The sequence below is a fragment of the Schistocerca gregaria genome, chromosome 9, assembly GCF_023897955.1.
Source record: "Schistocerca gregaria isolate iqSchGreg1 chromosome 9, iqSchGreg1.2, whole genome shotgun sequence".
Taxonomy (NCBI): Eukaryota; Metazoa; Arthropoda; class Insecta; order Orthoptera; family Acrididae; genus Schistocerca; species Schistocerca gregaria.
This window is the reverse complement of record NC_064928.1, coordinates 86,423,127-86,444,080: the sequence shown is the minus strand read 5'-3', so window position 1 is coordinate 86,444,080 and position 20,954 is coordinate 86,423,127. Positions and strand designations below refer to the sequence as shown.

The 20,954-nt window shown below is 46.3% G+C and overlaps 1 pseudogene; it reads left to right on the top strand.

Moving 5' to 3' along the window:
• Positions 1 to 3,842: 3,842 nt before the first annotated feature.
• LOC126292522 (5S ribosomal RNA) lies at positions 3,843 to 3,960 on the top strand (annotated as a pseudogene).
• Positions 3,961 to 20,954: the final 16,994 nt, after the last annotated feature.

The following is a 20,954-nucleotide window of genomic DNA, read 5'->3' as shown; positions in this document are numbered from 1 at the left end:
AATGTCAATCAATCAGGTTATTAATGTCAGTCAACGATGACCACTGCAGACCTGAGTAAATGCTGTATGCTACACAATTCGTGTCACTGCGTATTTTGATGGTGCAATCATTTTAATTAGGCATAGTAGTTAACATGGTATATATGTAGTGTCTCTTCTCAGATATGCCTGAAAGAATAAATTTTGATCCTGCAGCCATTAAGAATCAAGACACAAAGGAATTAAAGACACTAGCTACCAATTGGCATTGGTATGTATCAGCAGGGCAAGCTGAAATTTTGCGCCGGACTGGGATTCTAATCTGGATCTCCTGCTTGCTAGAGATATCCGTTGACAATTACACTACCGGGTCACACTGGGCGCCACAATCGCACGGGCTATCCAAGCGTACTTCCCGTCAGCCCCAGACTCTCACACATATTACTGATGTAGTACCGCCAGCCGCTGTGATTGAGCAGTTCTAGGCGCTTCAGTCCGGAACCGCGCGACAGCTACGTTCGCAGGTTCGAATCCTGTCTCGGGCATGGATGTGTGTGATGTCCTTAAGTTAGTTAGGTTTAACTAGCTCTATGTCTGGGGGACTGATGCTTAGAGCCATTTGAGCCATTTTTGATGTAGTACCCCTCTTAATTAGCCCGAAGCTTACTAAGCTCCAACTCTTATGGGGATCGGCGAGGTGCTATAAGTAATGAGGCTAATGAGCAGCACTACTACATCAGTAGTGTGTGGTATAAGCTGAGAATTTGGGTCTGATGGAGATCGTGCTAGGATAGTCTGTGCAGTGATAGTGACTACTGTGTCCAGATGGCGTAGCGGTCAGCGCATCTGCCTAGTAAGCAGAATCGGCGGACTGGCACAAATTTTCAAGTTGGCCTTTGATATAAACCAATGTGCGCTGGTAGCCAATGTCTTTAATTTCTTTGTTTCTTTGCTAATGTGACTCGACCATCAGAATACACAATGACATGGACTGTGTCGTAGGTGTATAATACATGTACTCAGCTCTGAAGATGGTCATCGTTGACCGAAATTAATAACCTGACTGATAAACATTGCCTCCCAGTATCCACACGTATACTCTATGACCTGGTTCCTTTCTCCGATCTACTCATTTTCCTCGAACATGTCTGCATTCTCTACACCTCCCGCCGACAGATCCCCCCTCATACCCTGGTTGCCCCTCTCCTCTCCATCCCCCACCCACTGCCTTGTCTTCACCATTGTGTCCCCCCTACCCTCCACCTCTACACCCTTCATCTCCTTTCCCAAGGTGGCTTCCATCAACTCCTCCTCCTGCATGATGCCCTCTCTCCTTTCATTTATCCCTACTATCAACTATGATCCTCACCTCCCCCTCCCTCCCATTGTCCTTTTCCTGGGCTCCACTCCTCCCCCTTCCAACCTGCTTTTTCTCCACGTCCCCACTCCTTGACTCCATTCTCTCCCGCAGGGTCATTTTTCTTTCCACTGTCTTCCCCACTCCTTTCTCAGATCCACCCTGCCCCCCCCCCTTTTTCTGTGCCCTCTCCTTCCATTGGCTGCCCCCCTTTTTTATTGCTTTTCATCTCCTCCTCCCTCCCCCCCAATTGTCCCCCCCCCTCCCTCATCTGTCCCTATCCAGGTCCTTCCCCCCCTCCCCCCTCCATAATATGCCTTGGTCCTCTATAGTGCAATGTTTGCGTGAGTGTTTAGTGTTGTGCATCCCCTTTTTAAGTGTTGCAAACAGCTACCTAACTGTAGCTAGTTGTGTTTTCAACTGTTGCGAACAGAAACCAGACTGTCGCCGTGTATTTTAATGGTGCCTGTCTATTTACTATGTGTTTCCATCAGCATCACCAACCCTTTTGTTTTTATAATTTCTTCACAGCTCTTTCCTATGTTTCCGTTTTTAACAGTCACCGTTTTATCTGCTGCTTTTATTTTTATGATATCTCCTAATTCTGTTTTTAACTTTTCTGTAGGCTGCCATCCCTCCCCTACCCATTTAATCTTCGGTATATACCTGTAGGACTACACATCAGTGGCCTCTATTCTCTTCTTGACTGAATTGTTCATCGTCCACATTCCATTTCCGTACAAGGCGACCGCAGCAGATTTTTTGACCTTTAAATTTACATCCAATTCTAAAAAAATTCAGGCTGCGTTAATTGACCGTGAAACTGAATTTAGATCTAAATAAAGGAAGACTAACGTTTAACGTCGCTTGACATCGAGTTCATAAAAGACGGAGATCACACTTGAATTGGAGAGGGATGAGTAAGGAAATCGGCCATCTCCTTTTCAGAGGAACCATTCCGGCATTTGTCTTCTGCGATATAGGAGAACTATGCAAAACCTTATTCTGATTATTGCTCTCGGGAATTTAAGAGTAAATCTCACCGATGTATGACAGCACTGTTGTAGTGTCTGACAAGACTACTACAGGCATCGCCGCTACTCACTCTTGCTTGCTGCTCGAAAATCGGGAAGAAACGCACAGCTCTTCCCTACACTGATTAGCCAAACCATTACGGCCACTGCGCAGCCTGAAACTGAATGTCGCTTGGCGACAGTGCAGACATGCGTAATGGTAAGGAAATTATATAAGCGAATCAGAGACCAATCAGAAGTTGTTCTAGATGAGGGCCTCGCTGACATAAGCCACTTTGACAAAAGACACATTGTGTAGGCCTGGCGCCTGGAAATGAGCATCTCTGAAACGGCGACGCATGTGGTCAACTGCTGGCGTTCTAATGTGAGAATCTACGAAAAGCGATTGTAGGACGGTGAAACAACGATTAGGCAACAAGTTGGACGTCGATGCCTCATCATAGAACGAGGATATCTGGGGTTTACCCTCCCTGAAAACCAGGACAGATGGCGATCTGTAGCAGATATGACGGCAGAGTACGATCCTAGTGTAGCACAAGTGTTTAGGAGCACAACGTTGAGGAAACACTGTTTAACAGGGGGCCCCACTGCAGACTGTTCCTACGCGTTTCCTTCTTGACCCAACGACCTCATCAGATACGGCTAAAGCGGGCATCAGAACATGGCGTTTGGACCGTGGAGAAATAGACATATATCGCTTGGCTGGACTAGTCGTGCTTTCTGTTGCACAAGGTCGATCGATGGTCGTGTCCAGATAGGCACTGATCCAACGGAACGGCTGCTTCAGACGTGCTCCGAACCACGGACATCTGGTGCTTGGCACAGTATTCTGCTGCGGTTGACATTCATCTGAGCTCCGTGGAACCTGTGGAAGCAATCGAAGGCACTAAAGGTCGACAGCGATGGCATATTCCAGCAAGATAACTGTCTGTGTCACAGAATCTTGCTATAATGGTTAGAGGAGCATGTTCGTTTCTTGACCACCGAATTTACCTGAACTGCCGGCCGGAGTGGACGTGTTGTTCTAGGCGCTACAGTCCGGAACCGTGCGACTGCTACGGTCGCAGGTTCGAATCATGCCTCGGGCATGGATGTGTGTGATGTCCTTAGGTTAGTTAGGTTTAAGTAGTTCTAAGTTCTAGGGGACTGATGACCTCAACAGTTGAGTCCCATAGTGCTCAGAGCCATTTGAACCATTTTGAACCTGAACTAAACCCAGTGGAACACATCTGGGGTGCTATATGGCTCCAGATCCGCGCCTAACATATCGCATGGCCTGTGTGCAGACATCTACTGCCACGAACTTCCTGAATCCTACCAAGGACGTGTCCAATCGCTGGTATATTTGCGTTCCAAAGGTGAACCAACACACCATCTTCCCTACGAACATTAGCCGGTAAGAGTCCCACACAGACGTGCGGTGCCCAAAAATAAGTCGACAGAGGATTTTTAAACTACTTCTTTTGTTGGTGGGCATCGGCCTTGCCGCAGTGGATACACCGGTTCCCGTCAGATCACCGAAGTTAAGCGCTGTCGGGCGTGGCTGGGCCTTGGATGGGTGACTATCCAGGCCGCCATGCGCTGTTGCCATTTTTCAGGGTGCACTCAGTCTCGCGATGCCAATTGATGAGCTACTCCACCGAATAGTAGCGGCTCCGGTCAAAGAAAACCATCATAAGGACCGGGAGAGCGGTGTGCTGACCACACGACCCTCCCATCCGCATCCTCGGCTGAGGATGACACGGCAGTCGGATGGTACCAATGGGCCACATATGGCCTGAAGACGGAGTACTTTTTCTTTTGTTGGTGAATTCCATTTTCTTAATATTCTACCAATGAATCTTTTTTTTTCTGCTACAACCGGTTTAGTGTTCGCCGTCCCACACTAAAATCGAGAATGACAACAAGGGCTCGTTAGTAAATACTGGGTATCCGGTATTCCAAATTTCGCACTTAAAACAGTCCATAGTGATGTACAGCTCTATTCAAAATGGTTCAAATGGCTCTGAGCACTATGGGACTTAATATCTGAGGTCATCAGTCCCCTAGACTGAGAACTACTTAAACCTTATTAACCTAACATCACACACATCCATGCCCGAGGCAGGATTGGAATCTGCGACCGCAACAAACAACGCGGTTCCGGACTGAAGCGCCTAGAACAGCTCAGCCACAGCGGCCGGCTACAGCTCCATTCCTGTACAGTGTGCGAGCCTTCACTCTTGTTTTGCTACGTCACCCAGCTGTTTCTGGCTCATATGATCAGTGTCGTATGTTACAGGAAACTGCGGACAGATATTCTCCATCCTCGCAGGATTACGGGCATCTCTTATGAACGGTGGGTTAATTGCGGTAACGTTTCCCGAAGTTGTGCCGAGATGGATGTATTTACTGCTGGAAGTATTCGCAGAATCGGCAACCTGTTGGATTCGCTGTTAGTCGCTCGACGCAGAGGTGATTATGCCGAGTCGAAACTCCATCTTCTCGTACGGCGAAACCAGTTCCCGTACGAGACAGCTTTGTCTAGTCCTTCGGACAAGACACCACCGCGAAATTTAGTTAAGTGAGACAGCATTTAGATGTTCGATATCTAACGCAAATATGATCCCACGGGTAGTGCCCCATGGCCAGTGTTAAGACCAGCCACCAGTTGATGTCATGGTAACTTTCCAAAAGCCCAACGCACAAGTGGACACACAGAAGAACGTCCCCTCACCTTTACATGTGCCGAGTGGCTGAAACACTCCAGGAGATGCAGCGATTCTATATTTCCTCGTGCTGCCCCTTATTCGATATGAATGAGGTATATTGTAAGGATAACATCTTGCTTTGATTACAAAAATTTATTTCTAAGGAACTACTAGGTACAGCTATTCGGTTCGTTGCAATTCATAAAGTCCTCAACAGATATCACAATATAGCACCTGTGGTCTAGGGCCAACAGTGGGTCGCTGTTCTAATGTTATGCCGTCACGGTAGCTCAGAGAATTGGCTGGTCGCTGTAATAAAAAAACTGCGTGAAAGGATCAAGAACGAGCTTCAACAGATTTCATGTGACGTCCGCTACTACCAAATACAAGCCGGCCGCGGTTACCGAGCGGCAGTCCGGAACCGCGTCGTTGCTGCGGTCGCAGGTTCGAATCCTGCCTCGAGCATGGATGTGTGTGATGTCCGTAGGTTAGTTAGGTTTAAGTATTTCTACGTTCTAGGGGACTTATGACCTCAGATGTTAAGTCCCATAGTACTTCGAGCCATTTGAACCATTTATGAAAAAACTTGAGTTTTTCAGTATTTTTGAATATTTTGGAAAAAAGGTGTCAGTAAGCAAACTCAAGGGACAATTACTTAAGACCTCCTTGTCATGTTACTCATGAAGAGGCATATTTTAATCAGTCTGGGAATACTGCTTTTACCACTGATGCATTACATATATCACTATGGACATTATTTATTAAGTTAGAATAACATTTCAAAATTCTGTTTGAAATACCGTTAACATCGTAAGAGCTTTCGTCTTTTTAGAGTTTTTACAAGTCTGTTGATTTCAGCAAAGAATGCTGGTGATACTTCAAGTTGCTTAAAGGCCTGATCACATTGAATCTCACTCCGGCCTGATGCCGAGATGCATTAGACCTGCTGTTGCTAGACAGAGAGAGCGAGAGACAGAGAGAAACTGGTACGCCTGCCTAATATCGTGTGCGGCTCTCGCGAGAGCGCAGAAGTGCCGTAACACGAATCTACATGGACTCAACTAATATTTGAAGTAGTGCTGGAAGGAACTGATACCATGAAACGTACAGTGCTTTTCATGAATCCATAAAAGTGCGAGAGGGTGGAGATATCTTTAGAACAGCACGTTGCAAGTCATCCCAGATATAATCAATAATGTTCATGTCTGGTGAGTTTGGTGGCCAGCGGAAGCGTTTAAACTGAGAAGAGTGTTCCTGAGGCCACTCTGTAGCGATTCTCTGTGTGTAAGATGTGTCGCACTGTTCTGCTGGAATTGATCAAGTCCGTCGACATATGTAATGTATACTAATGGATGCAGGTAATCAGATAGGATGCTTAAGTACGTGCCACCTGCCAGAGTCGTGTCTAGACTTATCAGCGGTCCCCTATTACTCGAACTGCAGTCGCCCCACACCATTATACAGTCTCCACCAGCTTGAACGGTCTATGGTTTCATGAGATTGTCTCCATACCCGTACACGTCCATCCGCTCGATACAATTTGAAACGAGACCCGTCCGAACAGTCAACATGTTTCCAGTCATCAATAATCCAATGTCGGTTTTGACAGGCCCGGGGGAGCTGTAAAGCTCTGTGTGTAAGATGTGTCGCACTGTTCTGCTGGAATTGACCAAGTCCGTCGACATATATAATGTATACTAATGGATGCAGGTAATCAGATAGGATGCTTAAGTACGTGGCACCTGCCAGAGTCGTGTCTAGACGTATCAGCGGTCCCCTATTACTCGAACTGCACTCGCCCCACACCATTATACAGTCTCCACCAGCTTGAACGGTCTATGGTTTCATGAGATTGTCTCCATACCCGTACACGTCCATCCGCTCGATACAATTTGAAACGAGACTCGTCCGACCAGTCAACATGTTTCCAGTCATCAAAAGTCCAGTGTCGGTTTTGACAGGCCCGGGGGAGCTGTAGAGCTTTGTGTCGTGCAGTCATCAAGGGTTCATGAGTGGGCCTTCGGCTCCGAAAGTCCATATCGATGATGTTTCCTTGAATGGTTCGCACGTTCACACTTGTTGATGGGCCAGTATTGAAATATGCAGCAATTTGGGGAAGGGTTGCACTTCTGTCACGTTGAACGATTTTCTTCAGTTGACGTTTGTCCCGTTATTGCAAAATATTTTTCCGGTCGCAGCGATGTCGGAGATTCGATGTTTTAAAGGTTTCCTGATATTCACGGTACACTCATGGAATGGTCGTACGGGAAAATCCCCACTTCATCGCTACCCCGTAGATGCTTTGTCCCATCGCCCGTACGCCAACTATAACACCACGTTCAACCTCACTCAAATGTTGACAACCTGCCCTTGTAGCAGCAGTAACCCATCTAACAACTGCGTCAGACACTTGTCTTAAACAGCCGTTGCCGGCCGCAGCGTCGGATTCTGCCTGTTTACATATCTCTGTATTTTAATTTGCATGCCTATAACAGTTTCCTTGGTGCTAGAGTGTATATCAAACAATCCAGGATCGAATATGTCAATACTATGAAAAGTTGCTGTGGCCTCAGAGGAGAGGGACAGAGAGAGAGAGCGAGGGGGGGGGGGGGGGGGGGGAGGGGAGTAGAAAGCGAGTGTACAGTTTGGCAGTAAATACAGCGCACATGAGCTTTCCTTTCCGTGTTTTGTTTAATTTTTAAGTGGTGGGCACTCCGAAGCTCAGACAAAAACACACGACCGTGCGCGTTCTGCAGCGCAGGCTGGCACCAAAAGCAGCTACTGCGAGTATATTCTGCGCTACGGATGAGTGGGCGTCCTTTCGGTGCATTAGATTTTAAAACGCTGTCCCCCCTCGCTGGACCGGAAAATGGCGATGAGTGTTTTTTTCCGGGTGGGTTGGCTCGCTGCTAAGCTGCGTGCGGCGCTGATTAAAGTTTCCGCACTCGCGGCCACCGACGATATCTCATTAACCTGCGTATGCTGATTGCTGGAGGCCGGTTTGTGTGCCGAGGAGAATTTTCCACCTGCCTCGTCAGTGGTGCGGTGGGCGCTCTGGAAACGCTAGCAATTACCGGATCGTAATCCTCCGTACTGTTCCTCGTGATGAAACACACGAGTCCCGGCCGTGTACGCTGCCGAGCCGAAGCTACCGTATATTCCAGACTGTCCGCTCTGTTACACATTAATCATTCCCCACTGTGCGCGCCATTATCGCATCGCCCAAGCAGCTGAAAGCACAGCAGTCGCAGTGTATTTAATGAATCTTATAGCCGTGTCAGGTTGCAGTAACTACATTTGTTGTGGGTTGGAAGGAGGGAACGACCCGGGCGGCATTTACGCACAGCCTAGTGACTCCCACGACAAACACATGAAATTTTGAAAACTTAGCCTGTTGTTTATTTCTGCAACTACGGAAATGATTTGTTGAAATTTGAGCGTTAATACCGGCGCTGTAGTACCTGGTACACAGTAAAATATAACTGTAGTATCCGATGCATCGCATGACACAGTATAGTAGTATCCGATACACGACCTAACTGGTTATAACGACTAATGTAAATTAAGTCTGCATTCGCCTGTCATATTCCCACTGGCGACGAGTCCAATCTGCGGCGCTTCAGCTGGCAAAACCGCCGAGACTACTAAAATTTTGGGGTTTAAAGTGCGGAAAGCGGGATACTGCCTTATATAATTTCATCCAAATCAGGACTATGAAATTGTTTCCTTGCCGTAGCTGGAGATATATGCTTGCGCTCTTAAAGCTGGGGAAAACCCATTTTAAGTTAACAAAATTGGATGCATAGCGTCTGACGGGTAGCCTGCTGACAGCTGAAATCATAAGAAAGACAGGACATTCAAAAGTCAGTTTCCAAAATGAAGTGAACAAATTACTTTTTAAAATACTAATATATTTTTTGTACTAAGGAACCACTCCAAAAATTGTCATAATGTTTATTATAACAGCTATACCTGTAATCGAAGCTCACTATTCAGAGTTGCCCGCCATACCAATATTTTCAACTTAATAACAACGGAAAAGCAAAGTCATAGTCTTACCCTAATAAGATGTTTTTCAATATATTTCTGTAGATCTTCGCATATTATAAATTAGAGATCACCGCCGCCTTTTTCCGTCTGTTTCTAAAGGCCAGCCTCAGGAAGTATTCTCAGAATTTCAATACAGTTTTCACTAATGCATACATACAGACTTGACGAAGTATAGTTCATTATTATAGTAATGATGAATGTGTAATGTACATATTATTGTCCGTCACATATTTAACTGGTGTCTGCAGTGACGCATCGTGGGAATTGTGACAACTACGAGCTTGTCAGCTGCAGGGGAGGCGGTACCTGGCGGGAAAATAAGTAAACAGACGCCGCAATTACAGAGAGCAGAAAAGCTGTACATGTCTGTCTATATTACATATGATGAATTAAAACACTCTCCCGCGGTTTTTCTGTACGTATGTGAGGACTGTCAGTGGTTACAGTAGGGATTTCACTAATCCTATTCACTAGTAGGTAGACTGATTCACGAATAAGGTTTGTACTAATAAGTTATCACTGCAACGCCAGAGAACCAGTTTGCCGTAGACACATCCGTATTGCTGCCCGTGTGAAGTCGGGGCGGGTCGCTAGTAATGAACGACGGGCGTTCAATAAGCAATGCAACACTTCTCTTCTCGACAAGTTTCGGCTAAAAAATGGAGAATTTGTTATGGAACATCGTACAATATTTGCGTTCCAGCGCCTATAATTTCATGAAATTCCGATAGGTGGGAGCACTGCACGTAGCCTTCAAAATGTCGTCTGTAACGGAGGTGCAAATTTGGAAATTTGTGGTAAGGACAATGTGACCAAACTGCGGAGGTCATCGGTCCCTAGGCTTACACACGTACTTAATCAAAGTTACGCTAAGGACAACACACACACACCCATATCTGAGGGAGGACTCGAACCTCCGACGGGAGCAGCCGCACGAACCGTGACAAGGCGTCTCAGACCGCACGGCAAACGGAAGTGCGTTCCAAGCAGAGAGCTTCGCAGATTTCATACGCGCTTGTAGAATGTCTACAGAGACGTTGCAGTGAAAAATTCACGGTGAGTCGTTGAGCGATGCGTATGTCATCATCGCAGCAAGGTCGGGCAAACCCGTCCGACCAACCGGCCGAGTATAATTGTGATTCCTGCAGTGATGGAACGTGCGGACACTCTCATACAAGGTGATTGACGGATCACAAGTAAACAGCTCGCTGCTCAACTTGACCTCTCTGTTGGTAGTGCTGACAAACTCGTCCATCAGTTGGGGTACTGTGGTGTGCGTACTGTAAGACCTTCGGTACACACGCCATCAGATTAGTTGACTTGTCGCTCTAACGAAGTAGGCGAGTGTCAGCAATATGTCTCGTGGTCTTATCGTGGCGTGTTTATCTTCTGCGATAGAAATGCCACTTGCACGCTTAAAGTAGCAGACTGACGGTGACCAACTTTAAACAGAACTTGATTAATTTTCACACACATTTATTAAAATAATAAAAAGCATATAAATAACTTAACTTGGTTCTGGATGCTATTTACAATTGGCAATCTGAAGTTCCTTTGGTCGTGGTACGTTAATCTTATTCTCAAATATCTCTGATACTTGACAAAGTATCTATACATTTCTCTTCATGGCTATGTACAGGAATATGATAATCTTATTAGGCGCAGACAGCAACTTGACTATAGACTGGTACATACAAACGCAGAGTAATGCAGACTGACTCGTTATAATACTTCGTGCGTTCAGGTGTCAAAGCGCGAGTGTGATCCGCAAGGAGAAAAGGTTCTACGTTAGCAGCAATCTCATTTGCTGCGTTGCATATTAATACTCGGATTGGCGGAAGCAGAATTTGGTCCGTCTCTAAGACAGCGCCATCTCGTGGTGCGGAGACGGATGAGCGCTGCGCCTGCACTGTTGTGCTTAGCGGGGCGCGCTCTAGTGGGAGAGTTGTGTACGCGCTGACTACGAGGAACTGTGTACACAACAGGTACTAACCGAGATATGCTCACTTGTTCCTCGCCACGTAACAGAACACTACAAGAGGCAACGAAGGACCGCCTGTGTGCATTTTCTTGCGCGTTATGAGGCCGGTAGTGACAATTTTTTCTCGAATATCGTCACGGGCGGTGAAACATTGGTTCGTCACTTCGAAATGGAAACAAAATGGCAATCTATGAAGTGGCGCCACATCACCTCGCCTCCCAACAAAAAGTCCAAACCCGTAGCCTAACCCGGTGAAGTCATGGCGAAGGTCTTCTGGGACTCTGAAGGCGTTATTCTGCCTCATGGCTCAACTATCGGCTTTGAAGTGTACTTTACTACCATCAGGAAATTGAAGAAAGGGCTTCAGTGTGTTCATCACCACAAAAATGCAAACGAACTTCTTCTCCACAACAGTGTCAGCCTCACACAAGCCTGTGGACCCGAGGGCAGCTCACAGAACTACACTGGACTCTTCTTTCTCATCCATCCTTCAGTGCGAATCTCGCACCTTCAGACTTCCATCTGTTTGGCCCAATGAAGGAGATGCAGTACGTGGATGATGGGGACGCTGTTGATGCAGCAAGACGCTGGCTCCTACGCCGACCGGTAGATGATGATGTTTGGTTTGTTGGGGCGCCCAACTGCTCCGTTATCGGCGCCCGTACACATTCCCAATCTGTACACAGTCCAATCTATCCGCTTTCATGAATGATGATGGAACGGTGAGGACAACACAAACACCCAGTCCCCGGGGAGAGGAAATCCCCAACCCGGCCGTGAATCGAACCCGGTACCTCGCGATCCAGAGCCATTAGACCACGAGCTGCGGACACGACCGGTAGAGTGCACACAGGCTCTCCCAGTAACGTGAACGGAGATTATGTCGAAAAATATGATTTTGTAGGAAAATGAAAAAAACCGAAATAATATGCAGTATTGGAATGGTAAATAAATTCATCCTGCTTTCAGAAAAAAAGCGGTGCATTAGTTATTGAACACCACTGGTATAATTACTAGCTGTACCCCGCGATGTTAGCTGCGGTGAAACAGTTTAAATAAATGTCAATGCCGAAACTCACCATTCGCGCGAATGCACTACGACAAAAGGCATTGAGACGCGAGCCACTTGCGGCCCAGCAAGCCGCGCTGACAGAATACGTGTTGCTCACAAGCCGTCACTCGTCTATTGGGGGAAAAAAAAGAATAATTACAAATTATGCGAGTGAACGGACTAAATAATTTCACGGCTGCTTGGCGATGTGCCTAGAATGGAAAACATCATAATTGTCGTGGTCTATATGTAGAGCCATAAATCTACCGTAATACGTCTCTGTAAATAACTTTCCGAGACTGTTCTCTGCGTCTGTGTAGAGACTCCTGGTTCTCGATATACGCATTCCGCCAACGTAGAGATGTCCGTACGAAAACCATGGTATCTCCAGATGAATACCTGCCACTTTTCGTTCGTTAAACCCAGGCTTGGCGAGATTTCACCGACAGGGACGTGGAGCCATGCTGACACCTGCGCTAGGTTCGGCCGGCCGGAGTTGCGGAGCGGTTGTAGGCGCTACAGTCTGGAACCGCGCAACCACTACGGTCGCAGGTTCGAATCCTGCCTCGGGCATGGATGTGTGTGATGTCCTTAGGTTAGTTAGGTTTAATTAGTTCTAAGCCTAGGGGACTGATGACCTCAGAAGTTAAGTCCCATAGTGCTCAGAGCCATTTGAACCGCTAGGTTCGTCGGTTGAGGATTCATGGTGTCAATAGTCCGGTCGAGGTGGTCCCGTAGATTCTCGATTGGGTTTAAATCTGGGGAGTTTGGTGGCCAGAGGAATGTGTTAAACTCGTACCGCTACTCTTCAAGCCACGCACGTAAATTGCGAGCTACGTGATACATTGTGGCGAGGAAAATCATACTGCATGAAGGGGTTGACATTGCCCCTAAGTACAGATGCATACGAGGGCCATTTTAAAAGTCCGTGCAAAAATAAAAACTTATGTGTCTGGATTAAACCTTTTTTATTTTTCGACATAGTCTCCTTTTAGACTTCGTCCAACCCTGTTCTAATTTGTTAATCCCTTCCGAACAATAGGAATTGTCCAAGTCCGCAAAATAGCTATTAGTTGCTGCAATCACCTCTTCGTTTGAATAAAATCTTTGTCCCGCTAGCTACTTCTTGAAATTGGGGAACAAATAGTACTCCGAGGAAGCTAAGTCTGGAGAATAAAGGGGATGTGAAACGCGTTGGAATCCTATTTCCATTAGTTTTGCGACCACAACTGCTGAGGTGTGTGCTGGTGCATTATCATAATGGAAAAAGACTTTTTAGCTGTTCATTCGCTGGCGTTTTTCTTACAGGTCGGTTTTCAAACGGTCCAATAACGATGAATAATATGCATCTCTAATAGTTTTACCCTTTTCCAAATGGTCTATGAGAATTATCCCTTACGAATCCCAAAAGACAGTCGCCGTAAACTTTCCGGCCGAAGGAGTGCTCTTCGTCTTTTTTGGTACAGATTCTCCCTTGGTGGCCCATTGTTTAGTATGTTCTTTGGTCTCAGAACTACATTAATGTATCCATGTTTCTTCCACAGTGACGAAACGCCGCTTAAAGTTCTGTGGATTCTTTCTGAACAGCTGCAAACAATCATTGCAACACTTCACACGATTAAATACTTGGTCACGCGTGAGAAATCGCGGAACCCATCTTGCGGATAGCTTTCTCATGTCCAAATCTTTATGCAAAATATTATGTACCCGTTCATTCGAGATGCCCACAGCACCAGCAATCTCACACACCTTAACTCTTCTGTCATCCATTACCATATCATGGATTTCATCGATGATTTCTGGAGTCGTAACCTCCACAGAGCGTCCAGAACGTTCAGCCCATATGGTCACTCCGAAAATTTTGAAACCACTTATAAACTGTTCTAATCTAAGGTGCAGAGTGACCATAATGTTTATGAAGCTTCTCTTTAGTCTCCTGAGGCGTTTTGCCTTTCATAAAGTAATGTCTTACCTGCACACGAAATTCTTTTCCGTCCATTTTTTTTTACAATCACTCGACTTCCTTGATTCACAGGAATGTCAGACACAACGAAATAGACCAGTGTGGCTTAAACTTGGTGTGCGCTCTTTCCAAAGATGGTGCTAACTAAACGTGATACGCGCCGGTGGTACCATCTATCGGACTTTGCACGGACTTTACAAACGCCCCTCGCACTTGATCCATTGTGTCTTCCAGAAAGACGAAATCATATAGGGAATGCTACGTAAACATTTACCAAACCATAACGCTCCCTCCTCCAGCTTGGAGCCTTCCGACGGTTGTTGCATAGTGTTTGCTTCCCACGCCGATGGAGCATAATACGAGATTCATCTGAAAAGGGCATCCAGTTGCGGTACTGGTGTGCAAATTGCAGCCTTCGTCGCTGATGAATAGCAGTCAGCGTGGGTCGATGAACCAGGCGGTGCTGCGGAGGGCCAAACGCTGCAACTCTGACCGAAACATCTTTGAGGAGACACTGTTGGTAGCCGCCCGGGCCATCTCGGCTGCCAATTTCTTATCAGTTGCACGTCTGTTCACCCGTAAATATCTCAGCAGCCTTCGTTAACACTTGTCTTCTATAACCTGAGGTGTACAACAATTCCATTGGCGTCTTTTTACATAGCGCCATTTTGCCATGCACTATATGCTGTAACCACGGCGGCATGCCAAAAGCTTACAAACCTAGCTGTTTCTGAAATGCCTCCACCGTTGGTGACCAATGATCACGCTCTTTTGCGCGTCAGAGTAATCTATCCGTTTCTCGAATACGACAACGACTCCACTGTTCTTACCACCTGACTCGCTTTATACACCCTCCACTCCGAGTGCCTGCCGCATGTGAGTGTCTATTGCACGCTGACGCCGGCCGCGGTGACCGAGCGGTTCTAGGCGCTTCAGTCCGGAACCGCGCTGCTGCTGCGGTCGCAGGTTCTAATTCTGCCTCGGGCATGGATGTGTGTGATGTCCTTAGGTTAGTTAGGTTTAAGTAGTTCTAAGTTCTAGGGGACTGATGACCACAGATGTTAAGACCCATAGTGCTCAGTGCCATTTGAGCCATTTTTTGCACTTTGATGCCGAACATAAGTATTGGTCACATTAATGTAACAGGGCCGTGTGTTTAGCGACGTTTTTAGCACTTGATTTTATAAGCCTCGCGTCGTATGTGTGCATATCACCCGCCTACACCCGTATAATTTTGCGCTACATCTCCCCAAACCCCTGTGTCCGCTGGCTTCTATATTCGTATAAATTTCGACCTCGGTTGCGAGCAGTTGGTTCGCTTTGCGGGAACCCAGCGCCGAGCAGCCTTTTATTTGAACGTCCGTCCACACGGAACGCATAGTACACCAATAACACACCTTATTTTGGCGCTATCCATACGAGCTCTTCGGGGAGCACGTACGCCGCTGTAAACCTATTTACTTCATTTTTAACATTCATTTGGAAGCTACTTCTCTTGTTCGGAGCGTAACTGGATAGGTTTGTCAAAGGGATGTCTGTTGTGACAGACACTGCACCACTGAGCAAACACAAGTTTATACGAATTGAAATCGAATGGCTATAAATTCAGTGTGTTCGAGAACGAGCTCAATAAGGAATATCGCACTCATATTTCACAAAAAGTATCATGTGCTGCTTTACGTGGTTGGAAAAAAAAGCTCAAAAGTTTTTCTTAGTTGGTAGCACTTATACGATGCACTAGTATTTTTACACGAATGACAAGGAATATAGTAAAAAAAACTTCTTGAGCTTTTTGCTGCGTCAAGTGGTTTCAGATCCACCGAGTAGTGACTGTCATGTGATTGCACTAACGTCCTTATAGGTCGTGATTCCGAGATCATGTAGATGTTATAAAATTGCGAGGGTGATGGGAGAATTTAGTATATCAATTTGAGGTAAGGGACTCTCGTCCGGAAACGACCGACTGGGAAGTTAAAATCGAAAATCATTATGACGTTCCTGAGAGTGGAGCTCGTCTAGTGCAAGATCTTTCTTTTGCATGTTTTGGTAGGTGGTAGTACGGACCAAAACAAGAAAAAATTCCAGTTAATATTGGCTCTAAAATACATACCTTATAAGATATGAGCAATTGTTCAGCAGAAAAGATGTGTTACATCGTACCAAAGATGGACAAGTGCTCATACCTCTTAGGGAATGCAATTTAGAGCCTGTACATAGAGGATGTGGGGAACTTGCAGTAGAAGAGTTACATGTCAGAGGTGCCAGAACGATTTTCGCTTACAACTTCCGACTCCATCGTTCCTGTACCCGAATCCCCTACAACAAACTGATATATTTACCTTTCTCCATTGTCCCTGAAAGTTTGTGACTGCATCAAAGAATGACCCTGTACAGCCGCGCTGCCTACTCTGACGTCACTGGTGCTCACTCCAGCGCCATATAAGGTAATGTTTTCGTTTCAGGACCATCACACCCACTTCAGCCTTACAATAGTCGGGTTCCAAACTGTAGTTAGCTGCAAGCTACCGTCGTTTTTGTGTCAGAAAGTTTTATCTCGAACGCTTCTTTCATAACGCTATACAAGAATCCATTTGTGCGTTTAATAACAAATTTCTAGTCGAATGCAATTCGTTGTCTGTCCTCCAGAGCATGCTCTGCTAGCGCTGATTTCTCAGAATAACAAAGAATAACAGAATAACAAAGGTCTGAGGTGCCTTGTCGCAGTCCGTGCGGCTCCCTCCGTCGGAAGTTCGAGTCCTCCCTCGGGCTTGGGTGTGTGTGTTGTCCATAGAGTAAGTTAGTTTGAGTAGTGTGTAGGCTTAGGCACCGATGACCTCAGCTGTTTTGTCCCATAAGACCTTACCAAAAATTTCCAAAATTTGAAATAACTAAGGTGAAAAGCCTCTCATGGTCCTCACTGCACTGTGTAGTAGTACGCCCAGTCTACCCGGCGTAAAACTGTCCACACCCACACGGTATTTTATATGCCCGTGGCGTTCTGAGCTCTACATCGCCTTTCGCAGGCTTCATAAGTTGTTGGAGCCCTGAAGACCTATGAGATTTTGTGGCTCTTTAGGAGCCTGCTAATCTGTCATGTTATTGAAACACAGAAGGGCGAAAACGGAAGCTTTTTGTGTCTTCCTCAGGGTCGTTCTGCTTATGTGTGTTCGGAGAGATGGCTTGCAAAAATTGTCTGTTATTGCACCCATTTTCAGTGAATGTTTTGCGTACGTGGCCCTATTCCTTTGGCATGTTTTCAGCGTGTGTAATGGCTTTCGTTTGAGGTATCAGGCTCCTCAAAACAGGACGTTTCTGCGATCGATGGCGCCAGCTGGTAGCGTTCTGACAAGAGTTACGTGGTTGAGTTTCAGGTGAACACTGTGTCGGGACACCCATTTGTTTTTCGGCGGACGAGGACGTCAAGGAATGCCATGGCACCATCTGTATCTACCTGCTATCCTGAACGTAATATTGTCACGGATGTTGATGTGGTCCAGAATTCTTCCAGCTTTTCACATCCACGAGGCCAGCGAACGAATGTATCGTCGAAGTATCGACAAACGCAACTTGTTGAAATCAATGTCGTCAAAGTGCTCTGTAAACATTTCGGTTTCAACTGGAGCCAATGGGCTGTATATCGCGACGACGTCCGTCTGGTTAAATTATTCTCGGCCACACAGAAAATACGATAATGTGAAATTTGGTTAAATAAATCCGCAAGTCTGTCGTTAAAGAGCTCAGAGAGCACATCTGTAGAATCCTTGATGGGAACGCGCGTGAATAATGAGAGCACATGAAAGCTCACTATTATATCACCTTCGCCAAGGCGCAGATGTTCGATTCCGCTGATGAAGTCGTCGTGTGCGACCAACATGCGAAGTGAGGAGGCTGGCCGCAGAGCACTTGGCCGAAAGCTCGTGGACATTTAACCAATAGACGTGGCTGGAAAGTAGAGACGATTTTATTAGTACATTTCACCATGAAACCATGCATTCGCAGACAAGGAATATAAGTGTTCAGTAGAGAGAGAGAGTGTGTGTGACAACGTTACCCGTTTATAAGAAGGCACACTCGCATCGTGGTTGGCCAAAACCATCTTGTGAGAATCGACGCACGCTGTGTAATGTTGACCCTAGTTCAGTAGCATTTGTGTATTGGGTATAGAACCGGTGACCTGGAAACGACGGAGAGGCTTCGTAGCCCTCAGTGGTCACAACCCCATAACAGGCCCTTAGCAGTCCACCCACCCCACCGCCACCCCACTACGAACCCATCAGTAGCAGACTTACCACACGGCGTCTTACTATCGACGAATATCACACGAAAGGTAGCGGCAGACAGCTGTTTCAATACGCCTAAGTACTAAACGAACCGTACCAAGAGTATTTTTCATAACCTCTGTATAGAATCGGGAGGATGGACATACTGAGAGTGCGGAGTGTGACAGGAGATTGCCCGCATCTCGTGGTCGTGCGGTAGCGTTCTCGCTTCCCACGCCCGGGTTCCCGGGTTCGATTCCCGGCGGGGTCAGGGATTTTCTCTGCTTCGTGATGGCTGGGTGTTGTGTGCTGTCCTTAGGTTAGTTAGGTTTAAGTAGTTCTAAGTTCTAGGGGACTGATGACCATAGATGTTAAGTCCCATAGTGCTCAGAGCCATTTGAACCATTTTGACAGGAGATTAGCCAAATAGTGCTCGCTTGCCACCGAGAGGAACACCAACCGAACTCCTTACTTGGCTAGTTTCTAACGTCTCGATGCAGGGCACCTCGCAACGATTCTTTCTACCATTGATGTCAGGGTGTTCAAATGCTGTTGAACTTTCTTACAAAAAAAAAATTAAGATTGTGATGTGAGTGGGAGGTCGTGTGTCAGGAGAGAGTGGGGACAAGTATTTACACGGGAGAGAGTGTGGTCGTGGGATAATAATTTTGTGAATAAAACTAGGCCGAATTTCACGTGCCTTAAGATAGGCAACCTAGCTTTCATAGTCCACACATGGGGCATATGATATTTTCCGGCCTGCCTTTATTTTGGCCATCCTTTACATTGTGGGTCGTTGGCTCAGTTCTAAAATGTCAGAAACGAACACTAAGGTCTCCAGTTCGATCAAAGTTATACTGTCAGCATTTTTATCTGGCAGTTATCCTTTTTTCCACCTCCGGAATGTCTGCTAATGCGAAAATGTCACTTTGCACCGCGGTACGGATCTTAGGTGGAGAGTCATCGACAGATGCAGGAGAAGCTTCAGGAATGTTCCTGGGAAGTGTGGTGGGACACTTGGTGTTTCTGTTTTATGTTAATGACCTGGAAGTAACAGTAATCTCAGACTGCTTGTAGTTTGTAGATTTATATAGAGTGGACATTAATAAAACCGGATTGGAAATGGGGCAGAAAAAGGTCCTATAACATGTGTGCGGAAATGCAACTAATCGTCCCGTAACACAGTTCAGAGCTGCGTCGCATCTACCTCACAACAAATGTTCAAAGTGGCCTCGATTCGACTGCGCGTGTTGGGTTAGTAGCAGTTGTCATGCAGGATACACATAATCGTAGTTTGGTGTACAACATGTTGGCGGGACACTTGCCTGGAGCTTGTACTAGGGTTTGTCTCACTATCCTGAAGAACATGGTCCTTAAGGACAGGCCGTCACCTTCCTGCACGTTCGTCTGTCTGAAACGATCCACGATCACACAAACGCCCAAAAAGGGCTTGAAATGTTGTGTGATGTGGCTGGTGTCTGCGGAGGTACATGTTTTTGTGCAGCCTTGCTGCCTCTCGACCGTTTCCATTTGCTTGGCCATCTCGACTTGTTCCCGACATGACTACCGTACCATCCTGCTGCTTACAGTAGCTTACGCTGTGTCACTGACACAGCCTCAACACACAAGGAACACACGGCACGTGGTCAGGGGAACTGTCATTCAGTCCCATCTATCGTGGCAACGATCCATTTCCGGCCACATGTTCGTAGGACCTTCTTCCCTCCATTTCCAGTCTGCCTCTTCAGTTTGTCGGTTTTATTAATGTTCAACCTGTATCCCTCCCTCCCTCCCTCCCTCCCTCCCTCCCTCTCTCTCTCTCTCTCTCTCTCTCTCTCTCTCTCTCTCTCTCTCTCTCTCTCTCTCTCTCTTTTTTGTCATCAATCAACTGACTGGTTTGATGCGATACGCCACGAATTCCTTTCCTGTGCTAACCTCTTCATCTCAGAGTAGCACTTGCAACCTACGTCCTCAATTATTTGCTTGACGTATTTCAATCTCTGTCATCCTCTAAAGTTTATGCCTTCTACAGCTCCCTCTAGTACCATGGAAGTCATTCCCTCATGTCTCAGCAGATGTCCTATCTCCAGTCCCTTCTCCTTATCAGTGTTTTCCACATATTCCTTTCCTCTCCAATTCTGCGTAGAACTTCCTCATTCCTTAGCTCATCAGTCCACCTAATTTTCAACATTCGTCTATAGCACCACATCTCAAATGCTTCGATTCTCTTCTGTTCCGGTTTTCCCACAGTCCATGTTTCACTACCATACAATGCTGTACTCCAGACGTACATCCTGAGAAATTTCTTCCTCAAATTAAGGCCGGTATTTGATATTACTGGAGGGCTAAAATGGTCACCCAGTCTCTTCTGCAGGTTGTCATGATAGTTTCCATCGGCACCAAAATTAACATTTCAGTATTTCACGTAATTATTGGTCAAATTTAAAACTTTAAAATGCTGTCATAATCCGTTCATTAAGAGATATGATGTTACTAATGATTAGAATACTATTTTAGAACATGAATTTGCGATAACAATAAACAGGACTCGAGAGGAGGAGGAGGAGGAGGAGCGGAAAGGAGGAGGACG